Source organism: Bos indicus, chromosome 12, assembly GCF_029378745.1.
Source record: "Bos indicus isolate NIAB-ARS_2022 breed Sahiwal x Tharparkar chromosome 12, NIAB-ARS_B.indTharparkar_mat_pri_1.0, whole genome shotgun sequence".
Lineage (NCBI taxonomy): Eukaryota > Metazoa > Chordata > Mammalia > Artiodactyla > Bovidae > Bos > Bos indicus.
In genome coordinates, this window is record NC_091771.1 from 35151104 (window position 1) to 35163087 (window position 11984).

An 11984-nucleotide genomic window follows, 5' to 3' on the forward strand; every position below is an offset into this window, starting at 1 on the left:
TGAGAGTTTCTTTCTACCTAGAGCTCTTTTCATAACTGCAAACTGAGACCGAGAATAAATTGTCAATATCTTCAGAAATGGAAGAAAGAAATCTTCAGAAACTTTTTCCTGCACTCACTACACCAAAAAGGTATTAGAGGAGAGGCTGGCACATTCAAAGGATCAACCAAAGATAAAATCTCAGGATCTAGGAAGCAGTAAAACTAAACCAGGGAAGCAATGAAAGAAAGTCCCAGGACACCAGCCTAGCAGCAGGCCTGGAAAGAGTGATGTCCAGATGGAGGAGGGAGACCCTTTGTCTGGGGCTGGGAAGGTCTCTGGGGACAATTAGATTGAACATCTGATTAGACAGACTGGGCAAAGTTGGTTACAGCTGAGAATATAATAAAGCAAAAGGCCAACACAAAAGTAAAAGCAATTATAAACTCCAGGAAAAGCAAAAGGATGTACAGGAAAGAAAACCTTTGGCTCTGCAATGAATAATATTTGCACAGTCACAACAATAAATTATATATCATTTTCCTACTTAAATATTTAACCCAAAGAGATGAATGGATGAGATATTTATGGTTTCAGAACAAAATTAAAATGTTATAACTCTTGATATTTTAAAAGTAAGAAAAGAAATGACAGAAGTTAAGAGAAGAAGGAGAGCCGAAGGGTAAGGGATCAGTGTCAGGATGTGCCACCCTTACAGCCCCACAGAATCCCCCTCACCACCAGAAGGGCCCCACACATGGAGTAACATGCTTTGTCATCATCGTGATATTCATAATACTTTTTAAACAAGGGGCTCTGCAACTTGTCCTGGGGCAGAGTGCACAGTTAGAAGCTGACAAACTCCCTGTTCTTAATGCAGCAAGAAATCAAGCTCTACTTATGCTCCTTAAAGCACCAAAGTAACCTAGCAATGAAGGGACTCAAAATGTGGATGACTATCTTGAGATACTGGGAGAAATGTTGATGAGGATGTGTAAATCCTCAACTATCCCATCAAAACAGAGAAATAACAGTGTAAATCAATATTTAGGGACTGACAATAACAGAAGAAACAGCTGAAAGAGAAAACAGTCGAGCCTGAGTAAAGGGATGAAGGATGAGGTAGGGTGAACCCAGAGACCACTGCTTCTTTTTGTAGTTCCCAGTGTGATCTACCAGGGGAGAACTAATAGATTCAATGGATTAGATCTGTTAGACAGAGTGCCTGAAGAACTATGGATGGAGGTTCATGACATTATATAGGAGATGGTGACCAAGACCATCCCCAAGAAAAAGAAATGCAAAAAAGGCAAAATGGTTGTCTGAGAAGGCCTTACAAACAGCTGAGAAAAGAAGTGAAGTGAAAGGCAAGGAGAACAGGAAAGAGATATCCATCTGAATGCAGAGTTCCAAAGAATAGCAAGGCGAGCTAAGAAAGCCTTCCTCAGCGATCAATGCAAAGAAATAGAGGGAAACAACAGAATGGGAAAGACTAGAGATCTCTTCAAGAAAAGCAGAGATACCAAGGGAACATTTCATACAAAGTTGGGCACAATAAAGGACAGAAATGGTATGACCCTAACAGAAGCAGAAGATATTAAAAGAGGTGGCACAAATACACAGAAGAACTATACAAAACAGATCTTCATGACCCAGATAACCACAATGGTGTGATCACTCACCTAGAGCCAGACATCCTGGAATACAAAGTCAAGTGGGTCTTAGGAAGCATCACTACGAACAAAGCTAGTGGAGGTGATGGAATTCCAGCTGAGCTGTTTCAAATCCTAAAAGATGATGCTGTGAAAGTGCTGCACTCAATATGCCAGCACAATTGGAAAACTCAGTAGTGACCACAGGACTAGAAAAGGTCAGTTTTCATGCCAATCCCAAAGAAAGGTTATGCCAAAGAATGTTCAAACTACTGCACAATTGTACTCATCTCACACACTAGCAAAGTAATGCTCAAAATTCTCAAAGCTATGCTTCAACGGTACATGAACCAAGAACTTTCAGATTTTCAATCTGGATTTAGAAAAGGCAGAGAAATCAGAGATCAAATTGCCAACATCTGTTGGATCACAGAAAAAGCAAGAGAGTTCCAGAAAACATCTACTTCTGCTTTATTGACTATGTCAAAGCCTTTACTGTGTGGATCACAACAAACTACAGAAAATTCTTCAAGAGAAGGGAATACCAGATCACCTTACCTGCCACCTGAGAAATCAGTATACAGGTCAAGAAGCAACAGTAAGAACCAGACATGGAACAATGGAATGGTTCCAAATCAGGAAAGGAGTACGTCAAGGCTGTATACTGTCACCCTGCTAATTTAACTTATATGCAGAGTACGTCATGCAAAATGCCAGGCTGGATGAAGCACAAGCTGGAATCAATATTTCCAGGAGAAATATCAATAACTTCAGATATGCAGATGACACCACCCTTATGGCAGAAAGGGGAGAAGAACTAAAGAGCCTCTTGATGAAGGTGAGAGAGTGAAAAAGCTGACTTAAAACCCAACATTCAAAGAACAAAGATTATGGCATCCAATCCCATCACTTCACAGGAAGTAGATGGGGAAACAATAGAAACTTTATTTTCTTGGGCTCCAAAATCACTGCAGATGGTGACTGCAGTCATGAAATTAAAAGATGCTTGCTCCTTGGAAGAAAAGCTTCGACAAACCTAGACAGCATATTAAAAAGCAGAGATATTACTTTGCCAACAAAGTTCTGTGTAGTCAAAGCTATGGTTTTTCCAGTAGTCATGTATGGATGTGAGAGTTGGACTACAAAGAAAGCTGAGTGCCAAAGAATTGATGCTTTTGAATTGTGGTGTTGGAAAAGACTCTTGAGAGTCCCTTGGACTGCAAGAAGATACAACCACTCCATCCTAAAAGAAATCAGTCCTGAATATCCATTGGAAGGATTGATGCTAAAGCTGAAGCTCCAATACTCTGGCTACCTGATGCGAAGAACTCACTCATTTGAAAAGACCCTGATGCTGGGAAAGATAGAAAGCAGGAGGAAAAGGGGATGACAGAGGATGAGATGGTTGGATGGCATCACCGACTAATGGACATGAGTTTGAGCAAGCTCCGGGAGTTGGTAATGGACAGGGAGGCATGACATGCTACAATCCATGGGGTCGCAAAGAGTTGGACACGATTGAGCGACTGAACTGAACTGAACTGAATGTGATCTACTTTTTTAACCTTCTATACATATTACTTTCATTTTTAAATCAACTTTTAAAGGATAATTTAAAAATCATAATACAGCAAAGATATAAATGTATTCTAAAAACTAAAAAAAGCAACTAATTCACATTTCTAATTTATCTAATACAAATGTTATATGATTTATATTTTACAACAGGAAATGGCAAGCTCAGAACATGTATGACATAGTTTCTGCCCTCTAGACATTCACTCATGTTGTAAATCATTTCGTCTCAGACAAGGTCAAGGCTATCCAGAGAAAGAAGAAATTATCAAAGCCAAGTGGCTTACAATGCTCATGTTTGCTTTAAGGGGGCTGTTTGACATCCCCCCCTCATTTTTTTTAACCATGACACTGATTTCGAAAGCTAGGCATTTGCAAATACCAACACAACTTTCAGCAAATGGTCCCTATTTTGGTTAAGGACAAAAGAAGCGGAATTCTCTTCGTGGAAAAATAACTACTTAGTTATTAGTGTTCTAAATAAAACAGGGCAGCAGGGGCTTTGAGAAAGCCAGCCGACCCATCAACAGCTTTCCCCCTGCCTAATGCAAACATGAGTACTTCATTTTCAACAAGGCTGGATGAATGATCTTTCACAAGCAGGTTACAACAGCTGCTGCTGCTGTTCAGTCCCTAAATTGTGTCCATCTCTTTTTGACCCCATGGACTGCAGCACTCCAGGCTTCCTTGTCATTCACTATCTCCCAGAGTTTGCTCAAATTCATGTCCAATGAGTCGGTGATGCCATCTGACTATATTATTCTGTTGTCTCCTTCTTCTTCTGGCCTCAATCTTTCCCAGCATCAGGGTTTTGTCCAATGAGTCAGCTCTTCACATCAGGTGGGCAAAGTGCGAGAGCTTCAGCTTTAGCATCAGTCCTTCCAATGAATATTTGGGTTGATTTCCCTTAGAATTGACTGATTCGATCTCCTTGCAGTCCAAGGGATTCCCAAGAGTCTTCTCCAACACCACAGTTAAAAAGCATCAATTCTTTGATGCTCAGCCTTCCTTATGACATAGACACAGAGTAGGAACGCTAAGCGTTTGGTAAGGTGCTGACACCCATGTCATGAACGGAAGTTGCAGAGGGTCCTGCACTGTCATCCCCGCCTTAATGGCAAAAGCAACTCAGGCAACAGCCACACCCCTGCTACCAGATAGTCATTCCACAGTCCAACCAAGTCTTAAAGGCTCAATTTCCCCTTCCCAGCACAAGTTTTGTTTTCTTTTTAAACGACAAGGAAATCCTAGCATGAGAGCAACAAGCGAGGCATAAATCCAAACTTGGCATTTCCTGGGTCTTACTTAGTTACAGTATCTTCGTAAACTGTCCAAATGCCAAGATGATCAAATTCCCTTAATATGAAAGAGTTGTTAATTGTCAATTGTCAATCACATGACAATCTCTCAAAGCTGCTGTAACCGAGTTGACCTCACCTCACAACGACTGAGGAAGGAGGGGCTGCAGATGAGGGCAGAGGGAAATGAGGAGCACAGCCCCACAGCCAAGGGCGTGTGGCTCTGGTGGCCACTGGAGGGTCAAGGTCCTCTGATCACCCAGTGCAGGGACACTTCAAGGAAGACAAAGCCCATGCGAGCAAGAAACCCATCCTGTCCCATCTAAATGATGGTATTTCCTGGGGAAAGAAGGGTCTGTCCCCTCAAGCAGTGGTCAGCAAGAGGTGGACCATGACCTAAAAGGGGGACCACCTGAACGATGCCTACCTCCAGGTGCCCACAGCCTGTGGTGGGAAACACAAGGCAAACGTAAAAGGTGGGGAGCAGGGGCAGGCGGGGTCTTCTAGGGTGCTGCTGGCAGGAGGGAGGGCGCAGAAGCAAGGGGAGCGGGAGGAACAAAGCGCAGGAGGACCACAGGATGAAGCCGGGATGAAGCAGAAGCCGCCACTGCCTGTCTGCAGCTGGGCAGCCCGGCCGCAGGGCACAGCGGCAGGCGGGCTCCAGAGGGACCCACAGAGTGTCAGGAACAGAAGACATGCATGGGGATGTGGGTGTGGCTCTCCCGCCCACCTCCACCCCAAACTGTGGCAGTATTAGCAACTTTTTAAACTTTTCATCTTGAAATAATTTATGAGATGCAAAAAACAGTACAAAAACCTTCCATATACTCTTTATTCAGATTCACAAGTTTAACACTTTATCATCCCCTTTATATTACATATAACACATTTTATGTATTTCATATATAATATATAATCGCATTCTTTCTGAACCTTTTGAGGGTTAGCTGACAATCTCCTGCTTCTTCACTCCCAAATTCTTCATCATGCATTTTTTCAAAGACAAGAACATTCTCCTGCATGATAATAAACAATCAACATTCAGAAAAGCGAGCTTTGATTTGTATTACCTCCATATCAGATTACACCCAGCATCCCAATAATGTCTTTCCAGTCCATTTTACCTGATCCAGAACTCATGTGTGGCACACAGTGGTCCTGTCTCCCGAATCTAATTTATTCTAGAACACTTCTTCCACCTCCCTGGTCTTTTGTGATACTGGCACCTCTGCAGACTTCAGGCCAGTCGCCCCTGGATTTGAATCAGACACAGGTTATGCATCTGAGCAGAGAAGCTCGGTAGGAGGCATTATGGAGGGACCTGCATGCCAGTGAGGCCCATGATCTGTGACAGAAGCTTTGATTCCTTCATTGTTAAATACCCAGGTTTCTTCACTACAGAACTGTCATTTTTACCCTGTGATTAACACTATGGGGAAGACCTTGAGACAATGTAAATATCCCATTCCCCTCAGACTGTCAACCAACGGTCTCAGCATCCATGACCGATTCTGACCTGCTGCTGCTGCTGCTAAGTCGCTTCAGTCGTGTCCGACTCTTAGCGACCCCATGGACTGCAGCCCACCAGGTTCCTCCATCCATGGGATTTTCCAGGCAAGAGTACTGGAGTGGGATGCCATTGCCTTCTCTGATGCCAACCTGAACAGACCTTATTCTGATGGTACACAGTGGGGATTTTCTAACTCTGTTCTTCATGCATTCATCAGATGACATTCTGCTGTAAAGAGAAGTTTTCCTTTATTCTCTGTTTACTTACTTTTTAGCCCCATGAACCTAAGGGTTCCTACATGATTTGGTGACTCACAGCCCATTCCTGTCCTCATCTATTCTGCCACTCAGGTGACCCCTCGCCTGCAGGGAGCGCCCCTGGCCTGTCCATGCTTCTGTGGGCTGTTCTATACCATAAGAACACTTCTTCACCTTCTGACTTACTGAGACAAGTCAGACTCATCTTGGACTTCCTCCCAGCCCTGAGGTCCTCCAAGGAGTGTTGGTTTATTTAGTGGGGCATAATATTTAGAAACGAAGCTCTAAACACACATGTCCTCCGGTGTTAGCAACTTCTTACAGGGAAGCATTCAAGTCAGTCTGAGGAGGCAGTGAGCTTTGCAGAAGGAATTTCTAACTGGTTATATGATATTTAAAGCATGTTTTAGCAAATCCACAAGAGCTGTGACCCACACTGTCCCTGTTTTTATTTTCAGATGTTGTCATGGAGGCTACAGTGCAGCTATTGATCTGAAACTCCAGGTATTGTCTGATGCATGAGCACCTCCAGTCCAGCTGCATGGCTACTTCCTTGACCATTTGTGAAGCCTCTGTATTTGTCAAGAAGAGTAAACTAATCCAAATTGGCTCTTCCTGTACGTCAACTTTTTGGCAAGGACATAGTAACCCAACCAGGGCAGTTGCGTTTATCCTGTAATAAGCACTCATGTAAGCACGGGATCCACCAGAAGCTGTAAGACTTAGGCGGTTGGAAGCACTGTCCCCTCTCGATGACCGAGCCTGCTGTCTGAGCAAATGGTCCATGTCCTCTGAAGACTTCTCCCAGCGCCTCACAGAGGCTTTCGCACCCCTTCTCTGTCAGCCTCCAAGTCCAGCTGCATTCTACCTCCTGCTTTCATTGGCTGAACCTCACCACATAAACCTAAATGTTTGGCGACATGTTATTCTAGCCTACCACAGTAAAATTAATTTGGCGGAAATAAACGAAATAAGTAAAACCTCACGGGAGGAGTTTACTACTGTTCCATGCCAGTTTCAAAGCTGAAAGTGGAAGGATTAGCCCAAATTTCAGCAGCTAGGTGGCACACAAAAAAAGAAAATATTTATTCTACACAGAGAATTTTTTAAGCATTGTAAAAATTTTGCTTCAATAAAGTGTATCTTGGGCCACTTTATTTCTAATATTCTTCACTCAATCGAGGGCAGGAAAAGACACTGCAGAGAGGTTTTCAACGGGAAATGGTCAAAATAAAACCCGTTCTCAAATACCCCTGCCTGTTAACTAAATAGAAACTAGAACACATATTCTCAGCTTGTAATAAGACAAAACATTTTCTGTGTTATATCCATAAAAAGATTTTAGACCAATATGTTAATAATTTTTATCCCTGAATGATGAAATTATTTTCATATTCTCATATCTTTTGCAGCTAAGTTTTCTTCAATGTATATGTATAACCTTTGCCAGAGATTCAAAAGATAATAATAAATAGAAGTTTACAAACAGCGGAAAAAGAGAAGTACCAGTGCCGACAGGGTTAGAAACCTCACAGGAGACAGTACCAGGGTGGTGATGAGGAAAATGGCATTTAATTTCACTCGGTAAGATGTTCCACAGCTAAATTTAAGAAATTACAGAGATGTAAAATTTCTTAGGACAGTAACTCCAGAAAACTCATCAGTTTTTCACTTACCAATTGGTTTTCTGCCAATTCTCAGAAGAAAAGGTTTAGTTGTGAAAGACTGCTTTACCGTGCTGAACCCTAAAACAATATCCGCTTCCTGTGGACTCTGGAGACCTGAGTCTCGCTTTGAATGCAGGGCGGGCGGGACCCAGAGCACAGGGAGAGGCTGCCAACCAAGGGCAGAGCACCCCAGATGGTCCTCTGTGCTGTCCTATTTCAGTATACCAAGGAAACACATTCACTCAACAAACGTTTTCTCAAGACCCGCCACGTGCCAGGAGTTCGGCTGAGCACCAGTAACACAAAAATCAACAAAATATGGTCCCTGTCTTCCTCAAAAGTTCAGCATACTGTAAAGCAATTATCCTTCAATTAAAAAATAAATACACTTAATAAAAAAAATTGTTTTTAAGTTCAGGACAAGGAAAACAGTCTATTGAAAGTGGAGAAGGCTTTCTGAGTGGAAGTTCTCCTAAAGAGAAAGACAGTGAATGAGAAAGGCACAGGAGTGGGGAGGGCGGGAACGGGTGGTGGGGGCGGTGCGGAGGTCTACCCACACAGTGCTCAGCTCCTAAGCACTCTGATAAGCCAACTACTTTAGCCCAAAGCTCTTCAAAGCAGAGAGAAAGCACACTTCTTTGCCTTAATCACTTCTAATATCAAACCACTACTGCTACCCTAATCTCTCCGGTTACCACACCACGTGAAGCGCTTCCTACAACCTCAGAGCTGAGTGCTCCAGGCTGAGAGACGGCACCTCGGCAGGAACCTGTGGGTGGCACCCCAGTTCTGACCATGTGTGAGGAGGGGGACGGCAGAGAGGGTCGGGGCCTACTGACCCCCGGTGCCATCCAGGGGCCTGGCCAGCAGAGTGAGAGGCATCTGCAGCAGAAATGTGGGAGTTCTGCCCCATGTGCTCAGCACTGACCCTTCCCTACAGGCTAGCCAGACTCCCCAGCTGCCAACCTGCAGCCCTGCCCGAAGGAGGATGTTGTCCCTCTCCACCCTTGCTGGGGAGTTCGCCCTTCCCAGGAGTGGCCCTCAACCAACGTAGCAGAGGAATCACTTCTCCGCCCCAGCAGGGTCACTCAGTCACAAGACTGCACTGGCCCCCAAAGATCCTGGGAGGAATAAGGCTGGATGCCCCCAGGGAAACCTGCATGAGTACCTGCTTCCCTCCTGGGGCTCACCCCCTCCCTGGGTCTCCTAGCATCAGCTCCCAGGCAAGCTGCTCGCCCTGGAACTCTTACCTCCAAATCCACCCTGGGATGGCGCCCACCCACTGCAACCCCCTCCCCCACCCCCCAGCTCCAGATAGCCACCAGCTCGCTCACCACATTCTGCCACCATCCCCAAACAGGGTGGCAACCCCGCCAACTGCAGGGAGGCTCACACCATCTCCAAGGCTGCTCCAGACACTCCTCAAGTCACTAGAATCCAGCAACTAGAGTCTGGGAAATCTTTGTTGATTTTATATTTCTAGCACATGGATGGAATACTGTTAAGGATTTTGGTGTGCGCTGATCGTTCAATTTAGTTAATATATCACTTATTTCCAAAATGTTTCTTAAGCACTTGAACTTTTCTCATATTCCAAGCCACAGTGATATATTCTAGACACATTTATCTATTACAAATTATAACATTTTAAAAAGTTATGGGACTTCCTGCGTGGTACAGCAGATAGGAGCCCACCTGTGAATGCAGGGGACACAAGTTCTATCCCTAGTATGGGAATTCCACATGCCACAGAGCAACTAAGCCCGTGAATCACAACTGAAGCCTGTGCACCTAGAACCTGTGCTGTGCAACAAGAGAAGCCACCTCAACGAGAAGCACGCACACTGCAACAAAGAGTAGCCTCCACTCACTGCAACTAGAGAAAGCCCCATGCAACAAGGAAGACCTAGCGTAACCAAAAAAAAGTAAATAAAAATAAATTAAAAGTTACAACATTACCTGAGGCTAATTTAATATTATAATCAACTATTTTTCAATAAAAATTTAAAAATTAAGAAGTTATGTGCAAATCATTTTCTTGTTAATATTTATTATAAGAAAAGAATGCATTGATTTTGCATAAGAAATAAGATCAGCTTTATCCTTTTGTGGAATATACCTCTTTCAACTATGATGTTCCTACATTTTCCCTTAAGAATCTAATGAAAACAATAAATAGAAAAATAAGCATTTACATATATATACATATTTTTGCATTTAATATCTGGGTCTAAAGATTAGGTTCATTTGGGATCTCCAGATTAAGAATCCTGGCCTTAAAATATGCAAGCATTTTAGGGTGAGGCAAATAACATGAGCTGTTTTTCATCATCACTGTGCTAATGAAATACACTGTACCAGACTCAGTCATAAACACAATTCCTCTATTCAGCTGTGTGGCTGCACGTGAGATTACAAATCAGCTCAGTAAATACTGATGGAGTGCCTGCTTTATGGCCCTGAGGGAGGCGACAGGCTCATTGCCACATTCGTATTGAACAGTCCACACGCCCCATTGCTGGCAGCCAGGTCACATGCCACCTGCAGTCACTTCAACAAGAAATGGCCTCCGTCTCAAGACACCCCACCCCTCCCAGACCCGAACCCTCAGCACCAGCTTCTGCTTTGTGCCTCGCCACGAGATTAAGACCATCTGATACCAGAGTACACAACAGTATCTTGCATACGTTTTAATAAACACTTGGTGAAGGAATGAACTAATTCACTGACTTGTGAGATCATCTGGAAAAACAGGTGACAGCAAATGCTACTCTTTCCACAACTCAACCCAGCAACTCTTGACGTCATGCTCCCGTGCCGTCCGTCTTGCAAAACGCACACACACAACAGACTCCTTGCTGACACAAATAAAACTTAAAACATACATTCAAGCAGAGTGACCAGAGAGGGGTGGTTGTTTTACCGAGCAGCGGCGAGCGTCAGCCCTCCTACACTGTGCCAACCCCACGCCAACTGGCCCAGAAGCACGGGAAGCGAGAAGCCATCCTGAGCACCCCACCTCCACCTCCCTCCACACCTGTTGCGGGCCTCAGCCTCCACGTTCCACCCTAGGAGCCTCCAGTTCCCTATGTGAGTCGGGGATAACCCTGACATACCCCCGTTAAAGCAGTACACCCACGGCTGCACGCGGCAGTTGTTCTGGTTTATGGCCCAGCCTATGTGGCACCCTGCCACCCTCCAGCCTCAGAGGCAGCGCACCCGCCTTGAAGTCCTTAACCTCAGCGCCAACCACAGCGTCCTGCAAACGTGATGCAGGAAGAGTCCTCTGACCAACTTACTGTGAGCCTTGACGGTGCAGCAAGCAGCATACTGGGGGCCAGGGTGCAAGGACAGTGGGAAGGATGGTGTGTGGGCTGGTGCTGCCCGAGAAGGGACAGGATGCGGCAGGCTCCAGCAGGCGGGCACAAGGTAGACAGGCCGAGCCAAGCACTGCAGCTGGAACCACGAGTGCACAGGTGGGAAGGGAGGCCAATTTCTGTGTGGTGGGCTTCTATAGCTGTTTCCTGTCCCCAGGGGAGCGGGGGGCGGGGCGCAGAACCAGAGGTGAGAGGTGAGCGGGATGGTCGGGGGCTGAACTGGAATATCTAGTGGCCAGGGAGGGGAAGATTGTCATAAAGTTCAGGATTAAAGCTCTTACTCCAATCCTGAATGTACGCACCATGGCAGAAATCTCAAAGCCACCACGAGAACACGAGCTCCAGACAACAGCAGCAGGGGCTCTCTCCACAGGCGCTCCTGGGGACACGCAGGCAACATGGGTTTAGGAAAGAAGGGGGCCCCAGCCCCTCGTCAGAAGCCAGCTGGGGAGGGCCCCATCCTGCAGGTGACTCCAGTGCATAGACTGTGGTCTGGGTGCTGATATGTTAATACATTCCTCTTTTAAGTAGGATTTTTGCATTTTACAAGAGATGTTTTAGAGACCACGCCCAAACAGAAGTGCAGAGATCTCCTGGTCTAAATTTCAGACTCTGAGGTAGGTCTTTGAGGAGAGAGCCCTACTTCTTGGTCAGGGGCCTGCTTTCCTG